Source organism: Panthera tigris, chromosome B1 (assembly GCF_018350195.1).
Source record: "Panthera tigris isolate Pti1 chromosome B1, P.tigris_Pti1_mat1.1, whole genome shotgun sequence".
Classification (NCBI taxonomy): domain Eukaryota; kingdom Metazoa; phylum Chordata; class Mammalia; order Carnivora; family Felidae; genus Panthera; species Panthera tigris.
In genome coordinates, this window is record NC_056663.1 from 108,647,817 (window position 1) to 108,660,701 (window position 12,885).

Below are 12,885 nucleotides of genomic sequence, written 5' to 3' on the forward strand. Positions count from 1 at the left end.
TGGCCTGGTGCATACTAAACCACTCAATAAATACATTTTTTAAAGTAAATATGTTTTAAATGAGAGTGAATAAGTACATACAAAATTAACACCACTTAAAATGTAAATTATTTTGAGATTAAACTGCCTAAAAGGGATGAGGTCAGTATATGAACAAAAATTATTAAATTCTAAGTCACATGTTTGAAATAGGTGGTCTAAAAATTAATTAAAGGAAGACAATAAAGTCCAAGAAAGTGTATGAGGAACTGGAAACATAAGATGTGTTTCAGAGGATATAGTGATTTTTAATCACTCTATATATTATACAGATAAATGATGGGGTTGGCTTAAGGAAAATTAAAACATTTTTTTTGACAAAGGCCCAGGAACAAAAATATACAGAGAGAATATTTGAGGATCCCAAGTTACCTGCCTCATGCTCTCCATCTTTAATAGAAAAGTCACCAATCTTTGTAGATTTACTCCATTCCACTGTTCTTCATGGCCATGGATTCAAAGGCTTTGAAATTACATAGCCTTTTCCCTGCCACAAACCTGCTAACAGTGTCATCAATTACTTTCACCCAGGGCAACAACACAGTAACTGTTCTATATGGTTCAGCTGAGATTGTTAATATGCCTCACAGATCTGGAGATAAAGACTTTAGACCAATGATTTATAGATGTAGATTCATGTGAATTTTTTCCAGTATCCCACAATAATGCATTTATTATGCATTGGCTGCGAACTATAAAAAGATATATTGGACAATATATCAGACGGAGCAGAACAACAAGCCTTTTGCTAAACATGAAATCGTGATCCAATATCTACAAAAAAAAGTGATTCAGAGATTCTCTGCAGCATTCCATATTCAGAAAGCTAGATGAATGAAAGATTATATACAATATATTCAAACAGTGAAAGATTATTCATACGCATAGGTTTGTGGAGAATAATGGAACATCTTTAAGTATCATAATTAGATTAAAAGAACAGTCAAAACAAATCAAGAGACTAGACTGGAACAACAGGTATGAACTTGAAGATACAGTTCATTAAAAGGTCTATAAAATCAAATCCCTAACTCTACTGTCAGAAGGGAAAATGAGAGAAAGACATAGACTATTTCAGATCTATCTATCTATCTATCTATCTATCTATCTATCTATCTATCATCTACAATTTCAACTTATTTTCTGATGTCACTTTACTTCTAAAAGATGCCAGCCTAATAATTCCTGGAGTAAAAATTTAAGCCATGATACTAAAAATTGTCTTATTGATTTTATTTATTTTATATTCACTCTAGGTTTTAGTAAAAAAAAATATCAGATTATTTGATTATACTTCAAACCAGTAGAGCTATGCTTTTCAACATTTTACTAAGGAATAATATACATACAGAAAAGTGCATATTTCATAAACAACTCATAGCCATACAATGAACCTGGAGAGAAATCACAAAATGGTCCAAAGTATCCTTCAATGAATACATCTTAATTATTATCATCTATGATAATAAGGTTTACATAAGGCTCATAAAACTACTGCAAATGCATTGATCTTTCAGAACACTTTATCTCATAATTGTCTTCATAAATTTATTATTCTTGGGGTGCCTGGGTGGCTCAATTGGTTAAGAGGCCAACTCTTGACTTTGGCTCAGGTCATGATCTCATGGTTCCTGAGAAAGAGCCCCACATTGGGCTCTGCACTTACAGGATGGAGCCTGCTTGGGATTTTTTCTCTCCTAACTCTCTGCCTCTACTCCTGATCTCTTGCTCTCTCTCAAAATAAAGAAATAAACATCAAAAAACTTACTATTCTTTGAAATTGCTGCAACAAAATAAGTGAAATCTCTCCTTGTTGTTAAATTAGAAAAATAGAACTATATCCCCAATTGTGTTAGTATGTATTTCTGCATAACAATGTTACTATGAACTTTGCTGCTAAAAACAATCCAGATCTATTATTTCACAGTATCTGTGGGTCAGGAATCTGGCATGGTTTAATTGGGTCCCCTGCAAACCTGCAATCTAAGTGTCAGACATGACTGGGTTCTCATCTGGGGCTATCTAGGAAAGGATGTACATTCAAGCTCATACAGGTATTGGCAGCTTTCAGTTTCTTGCAGGTTACCAGATTAAGGGCCTCATTTTTTTGTTGGCTGTCAGCCTAAGGCTGTCCTTAGCTCCTTGCTATGTGGTCCTGTTCACATGGCATCTTACAATATGGCAACTTGTTTCTTCAAAGCCAGAGAAGAAAGTCTCTTAGCAAGATGGTCATTTCAATCTCTTGAAACATAACAATGGACATTCTATCACCTTTGGCATATTCTGTTGATTAGAAGCAAGTTGTAGTGGTTTTTTTTTAAATTTTTTAAATGTTTATTTACTTTTGGGGGGGGGGGGGAGAGAGAGAGAGAGAGAGAGAGAGAATGAATGTATGTGTGGGGGAGAGGCAGAGATAGATGGAGACACAAAATCCGAAGCAGGCTCCAGGCTTTGAGCTGTCAGTACACAGCCTGACGCGGGGCTCGAACTTACAAACTTAGGACCTGAGCTGAAGTCGGACACTCAACCAACTGAGCCACCCAGGTGCCTCAAGTTGTAGTGTTTTTAATTCAGATAAATTAAAAGTTTAAACAAAAGGGCCTACAATAAAATCTCCCAAATATGCTTACTGACATACTTGGGATAGACTAAATCACACTGTGCTAACTAACTGTTGCCAAAATATCAGTGGCTTAAAACAAGTGTTTATTTTTCACCTATACCAAATGTTTACTACAGGTCAATCAGGAATCTAATCAGAGTTAAAATCTGTTTGACAGCCATATTTTACAATATAAAATGTATCTGGGGCGCCTGGGTGGCTCAGTCGGTTGGGCGTTCGACTTCGGCTCAGGTAACGATCTTGCAGTCCGTGAGTTCAAGCCCCGCGTCAGGCTCTGGGCTGATGGCTCAGAGCCTGGAGCCTGCTTCCGAGTCTGTGTCTCCCTCTCTCTCTGCCCCTCCCCCGTTCATGCTCTGTCTCTCTCTGTCTCAAAAATAAATGTTAAAAAAAAATTTTTTTTAAATGTATCTGCCCAATTTTCAGAAACACAGATATGAAAATTAATCTTTCAAATAAGGTAAATTATTTGTGAATAAGTTTATTGAATAATAAATCTCATACAAATATTAAACTTCACTTTACATTTACCAAGTGAGTCAACTTACAAATGATTTTGAGGAATTTGCCTATTGAATAGAATTACTCAAATGCATCATAAACAATAGTCTTTTGATAACCCAAATTAAGTAAGTCATGAAAATTTCCTGAATTTTCCTGAAGATCATTAACAAAGATAGACATGGAAAAAATTCATTAATTTTTAGAAGAAAAATAGACATGATAAAGAGATGAGGAATTATTAAGATGATTTTTATTCCTTCCTGCCTGTACACAATAGGGTGTATGAGATAGCCATACCAGCTTTCTTTCAACATGAAAAGTATGACTGCACAACTTCAAACTATAATCCAGTAAGAATGGGCTTCTAGGAATAAATTTTGCTTTCCTTACATAAAAAGATGAGTGCTTTTGTCCAACATGAAAGAATGATGCTGTCAAGCAGTCATTTGTTTGAATAACTATGTCTTCATTTTGTTAAGTGACTGTTCTTCTTTGGGCATATTCCCAGTAAAATTTCCTAGCGTTGGACAAAACTATATAATAATTATAAAATTTGACCAAAAGCCTGCCTTATATAAATCTGTTCAGGCAACAGAAACTTAACAAAAAACAGAACTTAATGCAGTATGCCTGGCCAGATTGATTATATTGAAACATTTAAACTATGAATGATGCCACAAATTTTAAGAGTGCCAACAGAATCAAAAGCATGGAGTTGTGACTTACAGGAATTTCCTATATAAAACTTAATGTTTTTGCAATAATTTAGGCTCTGGGGGTGCCTGGTGGCTCAGTTAGGCGTCTGACTTCAGCTCAGGTCATGATCTCATGGTACGTGGGTTTGAGCCCTGCGTCTGGCTCTGTGCTGACAGCTCAGAGCCTGGAGCCTACTTCAGATTCTGTGTCTTCCTCTCTCTCTCTGCTCCTCACTCACTCACACACTGTCTCTCTGTCTCTCTGTCTCTCTGTCTCTCTCTCTCTTTCTCCCTTTCAAAAATAAATAAACATTAAAAAAATAAAAACTAAGGGGTGCCTGGGTGGCTCAGTCAGTTAAGCATCTGACTTCAGCTCAGGTCATGACCTTACTGCTTTTAAGTTCAAGACCCGCGTCAGGCTCTGTGCTGACAGCTCGGAGCCTGGAGCCTGCTTCAGATTCTGTGTCTCCCTCTCTCTCTGCCCCTCCCTCGCTCATGCTCTGTCTGTCTCTCTCTCTCTCAAGAATAAATAAAACATTAAAAAATTTTTAAAAATAAAAATAAAAAGTAAAAGAGAATAACTTAGGCTCTGAATTTCTCTTTTAAGAACCTACTTTAGGGGCAGACCTGGGAAGATGGTGGCAGAGGAGGACGCTGGGCTCACCTCATCCTGCTGATCGCTTAGATTCCACCCACATCTGCCTAAATAACACAGAAAACTGCCAGAAGTCTAGCAGAATGGACTCTCTGGAGCCAAGCGTAGACAAGAGGCCCATGGAAGAGGGTAGGAAGGGTGGAGAGGCAGTGCGTGCTACACAGACTGGCGGGAAGGAGCCAGGGCGGTGGAGGGGCAGCCCACCCAGCAAGACAGAGCCCCCGAAGTCTGGCTTGCAAAAGTGGAGGGGCTGGACACTATTGAGTTCTGACAACCAGAGGGACTTAACCTCTGGAATGTTAAAAGTTAACAGCTCTGCTCTCGGAGAGCAGGGAGGGCGACAGGACGCCAGGAGGAGAGTTGTTGAGCTCTGGAACGCAGAGCTCAGCTAGGCCAGGAACAAAGGTGCTGGCAAGTGCCATTTCCCTCTCACACCCCCCAGCCAAAATTCCAAAGTGAACCAGTTCCCATCACCGAACTTGCTTTCACCATGCAAAGGCCCAATGCTGTGTTTCTGTGGGTTCCACCCCTTAGACAGGCCTGCCTCCCTCCGGGGGCTGCAGGGGACCACCGACAGCAAAACGAGCTAAGCCTGCCCCTCCTGCCCCTGTGCACCTTGCAGATCCACCCCGGCTAATACACCCTTGCCCAGATCCCATCAAAACAGCACCACAAGCCTGGCAGTGTGCAACTAGCCTAGACAGGGGCCACGCCACTCCACAGTGAGTCCTGCCCCTGGGAGAGGGCAAGACAAGGTACACACCAGTCTGACTACGGCCCCAGTGGTGGGCTGGGGACAGACATCAGGTCTGCCTGTGGCCCCGCCCACCAACACAAGTTACTCCAGACAGCACAGAGGAAGTGCCCTGAAGTTTGGAGCTACCACGGGGACTACCCAAAATGACTAAAAGGAAGAATTCTCCTCAAAAGACACTCCAGAAAGTAGAGACAGCTAATGAATTGATCAAAAATGATTTAAGCAATATAACAGAACAAGAATTTAGAATAGTCATAAAATTAATCACTGGGCTTGGAAAAAGCATAGAGGATGGCAGAGAATCTATTGCTACGAGATCAAGGGACTAAGAAATAGTCATGAGGAGCTAAAAAATGCTATAAATGAGGTGTAAAATAAAATGGAGGCTGCCATAGCATGGATTGAAGAGGCAGAGGAGAGAATAGGTGAATTAGAAGATAAAATTATGGAAAAAGAGGAAGCTGAGAAAGAGAGAGATAAAACAATCCAGGAGTATGAGGGGAGAATTAGAGAACTAAGTGATGCAATCAAACAGAACAATATCTATATCATAGGAATACCAGAGGAAGAAGAGAGAGAGAAAGGGGCCAAAGGTGTACTTGAACAAATCATAGCTGAGAACTTTCCTGATCTGGGGAAGGAAAAAGGCATTGAAATCCAAGAGGCACAGAGAACTCCCTTCAGATGTAACTTGATCTTTTGCATGACATACCATAGTGACACTGGGAAAATACAAAGATAAACAGAAAATTCTGAAAGCAGCTAGGGATAAACAGGTTCTAACTTACAAAGGTAGATACATAAGAATGGTAGCAGACCTATCTACTGAAACTTGGCAGGCCAGAAAGGAACGGCAGGAAATCTTCAATGTGATGAACAGAAAAAATATGCAGCCGAGAATCCTTCATCCAGTAAGTCTGTCATTCAGAATAGAAGGAGAGATAAAGGTTTTCCCAAACAAAAACTGAAGGAATTCATCACCACTAAACCAGCCCTACAAGAGATCCTAAGGGGGATTCTATGAGTGAAATGTTGCAAGGACCACAAAGACATCACTACAAGCATGAAACCTACAGACATCACAATGACTCTAAACCCTATCTTTAAATAATAACAATAAATATAAATGGACTAAATGCTCAAACCAAAAGACATAGGATATCAGAATGGGTTAAAAAAAACAAGACCCATCTATTTGCTATCTACAAGAGACTCATTTTAGACCTGAGGACACCTTCAGATTGAAAGTGAAGGGATGGAGATCTATCTCGCTATTGGAAGAAAGCTGGAGTAGTCATACTTATATCAGACAAACTAGACTTCAAATTAAAGGCTGTAACAAGAGATGAAGAAGGACATTATGTAATAATTACAGGTCTATCCATCAGGAAGAGCTAACAATTATAAATGTCTATGCGCCGAATACGGGAGCCCCTAAATATATAAAACAATTAATCACAAACATAAGCAACTTTATTGATAAGAATGTGGTAACTGCAGGGGACTTTACTACCCCACTGACAGCAATGGATACATCATCTAGACACAGGATCAGTAAAGAAACAAGGGCCCTGAATGATACATTGGATCAGATGGACTTGACAGATATATTTAGAACTCTGTATCCCAAAGCAACAGAATATACTTTCTTTCTCGAGTGCACATGGAACATTCCCCAAGATAGATCACATACTGGGTCACAAAACAGCCCTTCATAAGTATACAAGTATTGAGATCATACCATGCATGCTTTCAGACCACAATGCTATGAAACTTGAAATCAACCACAGGAAAAAGTCTGAAAAGCCTCTAAAAGCATGGAGGTTAAGAACACCCTAATAAAGAATGAATGAGTCAACCATGCAATTAGAAAAGAAATTAAAAAATATATGGAAACAAATGAAAATGAAAACACAACAATCCAAATGTTCTGGGATACAGCTAAGGCAGTTCTGAGAGGAAAATACATGCAATCCAGGACTATCTCAAGAAACAAGAAAAATACCAAATACAAAATCTAACAGCACACTTAAAGGAACTAGAAGCAGAACAGCAAAGACACCCCAAACCCAGCAGAAGAGAAATAATAAAGATCACAGCAGAAATAAACAATATAGAATCTAAAAAAACTGTAGAGCAGATAGATCAATGAAACCAAGAGTTGGTTTTTTGAAAAAATGAACAAAATTGATAAACCTCTAGCCAGGCTTCTCAAAAAGAAAAGGGAGATGACCCAAATAGATAAAATCATGAATGAAAATGGAATTATTATAACCAATCCCTCAGAAATACAAGCAATTATCAGGGAATACTATGAAAAAATTATATGCCAACAAACTGGACAACCTGAAAGAAATGGACAAATTCCTAAGCACCCACACACTTCTAAAACTCAAAAAGGAAGAAATAGAAAACTTGAACAGACCCATAAACAGCAAAGAAATTGAATAAGCTATCAAAAATCTCCCAACAAATAAGAGTCCAGGACCAGATGGCTTCCCTGGGGAATTCTACCAGGCATTTAAAGCAGAGATAATACCTATCCTTGTCAAGCTGTTCCAAAAAATAGAAAGGGAAGGAAAACCTCTATACTCATTCTATGAAGCCAGCATTACTTTGATTCCCAAACCAGACGGAGACCCAGCAAAAAAAGAGAAATACAGGCCAATATCCCTGATGAATATGGATGCAAAAATTCTCAACAAGACACTAGCAAAACGAATTCAACAGCATATAAAAAAAAGTATTCGCCATGACCAAGTGGGATTCATTCCTGGGCTTCAGGGCTAGTTCATCATTCCGAAATCAATCAATGTGATATATCACATTAATAAAAGAAAAGAACCACATGATCCTGTCAATCGATGCAGAAAAAGCATTTGACAAAATTCAGCATCCTTTCTTAATAAAAACCCTCAGGAAAGTTGGGATAGAAGGAACATACTTAAACACCATAAAAGCCATTTACAAAAAGCCCACAGCTAATATCATCCTCAATGGGGAAAAACTGAGAGCTTTCTCCCTGAGATCAGGAACACGACAGGGATGCCCACTCTCACCGCTGTTGTTTAACATAGTGTTGGAAGTGCTAGCATCAGCAATCAGACATCAAAAGGAAATCAAAGGCATCAAAATTGGCAAAGATGAAGTAAGCTTTCACTTTTTGCAAATGATATGATACTATACATGGAAAATCCGATAGACTCCACCAAAAGTCTGCTAGAACTGATACATGAATTCAGCAAAGTTGCAGGATACAAAATCAATGTACAGAAACCAGTGGCATTCTTATACACCAATAATGAAGCAACAGAAAGACAAATAAAGAAACGGATCCCATTCACAATCGCACCAAGAAGCATAAAATACCTAGGAATAAATCTAACCAAAGATGTAAAAGATCTGTATGCTGAAAACTATAGAAAGCTTATGAAGGAAATTGAAGAAGATACAAAGAAATGGAAAAACCGTCCTTGCTCATGGATTGGAAGAATAAATATTGTTAAAATGTGAATACTACCCAAAGCAATCTACACATTCAATGCAATCCCAATCAAAATTGCACCAGCATTCTTCTCAAAGCTAGAATAAACAATCCTAAAATTTGTATGGAACCACAAAAGACCCCGAAGAGCCAAAGTAATATTGAAGAAGAAGACCAAAGTGGGAGGCATCACAATCCCAGACTTTAGCCTCTACTACAAAGCTGTAATCATCAAGACAGCATGGTATTAGCACTAAAACAGACACATAGACCAATGGAATAGAATAGAAACCCCAGAATTGGACCCACAAAAGTATGGTCAACTAATCTTGGACAAAGCAGGAAAGAATATCCAATGGAGAAAAGACAGTTTCTTTAACAAATGGTGCAGGAGAATTGGACAGCAACATGAAGAAGAATGAAACTAGACCACTTTCTTACACCATTCACAAAGATAAAGTCAAAATGGATGAAGGACCTGAATGTGAGACAGGAAACCATCAAAACCCTAGAGGAGAAAGCAGGAAAAAATCTCTCTGACCTCTGCTGCAGCAATTTCTTACTTGACACATCTCCAAAAAGGAATTAGAAGCAAAAATGAAGTACTGGGACCTCATGAAGATAAAAAGCTTCTGCACTGCAAAGGAAACAATCAACAAAACTAAAAGGCAACTGATGGAATGGGAAAGGATATTTGCAAATGACGTATCAGACAAAGGGCTAGTATCAAAATCTATAAAGAGCTCACCAAACTCCACACCTGAAAAACCATAACCCAGTGAAGAAATTGGCAGAAAACATGAATAGGTACTTCTCTAAAGAAGACATCCGGATGGCCAACAGGCAGATGAAAAGATGCTCAACTTCACTTCTCATCAGAGAAATACATATCAAAACCACACTGAGATATCACCTCACACCAGTCAGAGTGGCCAAAATGAACAAATCAGGAGACTATAGATGCTGGAGAGGATGTGGAGAAACGGGAACCCTCTTGCACTGTTGGTGGGAATGCAAACTGGTGCAGCCGCTCTGGAAAACAGTGTGGAGGTTCCTCAAAAAATTAAAAATAGATCTACCCTATGACCCAGCAATAGCACTGCTAGGAATTTACCCAAGGGATACAGGAGTACTGATGCATAGGGGCACTTGTACCCCAGTGTTTATAGCAGCACTTCCAACAATAGCCAAAATATGGAAAGAGCCTAAATGTCCATCAACTGATGAATGGATAAAGAAATTGTGGTTTATAGACACAATGGAATACTACATGGCAATCAGAAAGAACGAAATATGGCCCTCTGTAGCAACGTGGATGGAACTGGAGAGTGTGATGCTAAGTGAAATAAGCCATACAGAGAAAGACAGGTACCATATGTTTTCACTCTTATGTGGATCCTGAGAAACTTAACAAAAGACCATGGGGGAGGGGAAGGAAAAGATAACAAATTTAGAGAGGGAGCCAAACCATAAGAGACTCTTAAAAACTGAGAATAAACTGGGGGTTGATGGGGGGTAGGAGGAGGGGAAAGTGGGTGATGGGCATTGAGGAAGGCACCTGTTGGGATGAGTACTGGGTATTGTATGGAAACCGATCTGACAATAAATTTCATATTAAAAAAATAAAAATAAACAAAATGTCAAAAAAGCAAAAAAAAAAAAAAACCCACCTTAAAATAGTACATAGTCTGATGTGTTATTGTTTCTGCTTTGTTAGTCATGGCATCATTTTTTCATCTTGACCAAAGTAACTGAAGTTTATAACATAATCCTCACCACAACACCATGTGATGACTAAGGTTGAAGACAAGGTAGCTTTATACAAAATGTGTAAGCTAGAGATAAAACAAACCAACAAAATGGGTAAAGCCATGGGACTGGATGAATACTAAAGGGAGTCACTGAAGGAAAAATTAGAAGTCATTTCAAGGAGACTAATCTGGTAAAGAGGATAATGAGAAGTGTCCATAATGGTGGCATAAATAAATGAGAAACTTGTAGAGATAAATGAAGCTTCCATGAGAGCGTCAAGTGGTGGTTTTCAAAGTGTGGTCCTCAGAACAAAGGCATCAGACTCACCTAGGAACATGTTAGGAATGCAAATTCTCAGGCCCTACCTCCATCCTACTGAAACATAAACTCTGGAGTCAGACCCAACCGCCTGTGTTTCTGTGGATTCTGATGTATAATTCGAGACCCACTGGATAGAGTCTTGGAAACACACACAAAAAAACCAAGCAGGGAACAGTTTACATGTTGAATGCTACAGAGAACTTGAGTACAAGGACATGAGAGTGTTGCAAAGGTGGAACTAGGAGAGAAGGGAAAAAAAAAGTCTGGATATGAATATTTTGTAGGCATTTATTCCTATCTGCTAACTTGATAATCTAAAGGCCTAGATAATCCTCCTAAGGATTAATGGGCTGATGTTACAAGTATTATTAATGGCTCTTTCTTGACTATTGCTTGGCTGTGTAAGTCACCAAGTTTTCTGTCTATGGAGAGATAGAGAGGCAGCATTGGGTCTCGGTATAGTCAAAATAAGTTGATTCAACACCAGCTGCCACACCACTGGGAACTGTGTCTAGGGCTCAGTGTGTTCACAGTGGCCCCCTTCCAGTCATATGCATTATTATGCAAGGACCCCCAATATACTGACCAAGGTAGGTTGTCCGTCCATATCCATGTGCTTGAAAGTAAGGACTGTTTCTTGACTCTTAGACCAGTAATCCCAGTAAGAGAAGGGAGTCATATTTTCTATTAGACAATGATCACCTACACATGGGGCATGGGTCATTTCTTCAGGTCAAAATGCCAGAACAAAAGCATTCTTTCTTTCCCTCTCAGTATTCCCTTCCTTCTTTTTTCTCCTACTTACATGGAGATGGTGAAAACAAGGGAAATGACAAACTATAATACTAAGAAAATATGAAATTTCTTATTGAATTCTCATTTTTTAGAATATCCTGGAGTTATACTCAGAGTTTATATGGTTACTGAGTTAGAAATACTTAGCAAAGATAGAGAGTATGAAAGTATAAAATAATGTACTATAATCCTACCTCTTATTATCCCTGGAAAAGAGGGCAAAAATGTTGGGGATGTATGCTTGCTCTTTAGAGAAAACAAATCCATTTTCTTTTCCCAATAAACCGAAACCCTCCATAAGACAATGTTAAGGCAAATGAATTTTTAAGAATTGTTTTGCAGTGCTTCATTTATTCTGTGGCCTGTATTTATAGTGATTTATTAGATGTGATAAGTGAAAATAAGCCATAATACTGTTTGCCTGACAGAACCATCTTACCAACAATTATAAATCATGTGTAACCACTTGGAACATAACACAATGTATTCTGACAGAAATACAACTGTACAGGACATTACCCCTCTGATTATATAATATTTATAGAAAACCAACAGCACCTGGAGCACGAAATAAAGTCCCATATTATTTTATATCTCAACATTCTAAAGGCAGAAACACAAATTGGAATGCTCAGCTCTTTGATACTGACATCAGGCTCTCTGTGAAAGTTCAATGACCTGAGGAATTAACAATGAAGATTAATGGTCTATTATAGTTCAAAATAGACTTTTTGCTCAAATAAAGAGTTAAATTTTTCCAGTGTCTGCCACAGAAAGTTAAGAAGAGCATTTCTCTCAGATGACTTTGCTAATCATAGAACTATTCTAACCAACCTACCATAAATTCATGCTGACTATTTTCAATTGGGTTCTCAAAGCTACTTGACAATCATATTATTCATTTCTAGATGATAAATTAGTCCATTCCCTACAACTCAAATTTTAAATCTTCTCTCATCTTCTCAAGTCCTCTTGGCTAACTTTCCCATATACTCTAGATTGTCAGGTATCCTTGCCTTATTGTTTATTGAAGACATTTTTTTAAAGTGTACTCTTCAATCCCCTTCCTCTATTTTGCCCATCCCCCATCCACCTCCCCTCTGGTAACCATCAGTTTTCTGTAGCTAAGAGTCTGTTTCTTGGTTTCTGTCTTTCTTTCTCACTTTTTTCCTTTGCTCACTTGTTTATTGAAGACATTAATATTAAGACTATTAAGCTGAAGCTCTCACTTCACTTAATATTTTTATCTATTTATTAGATATT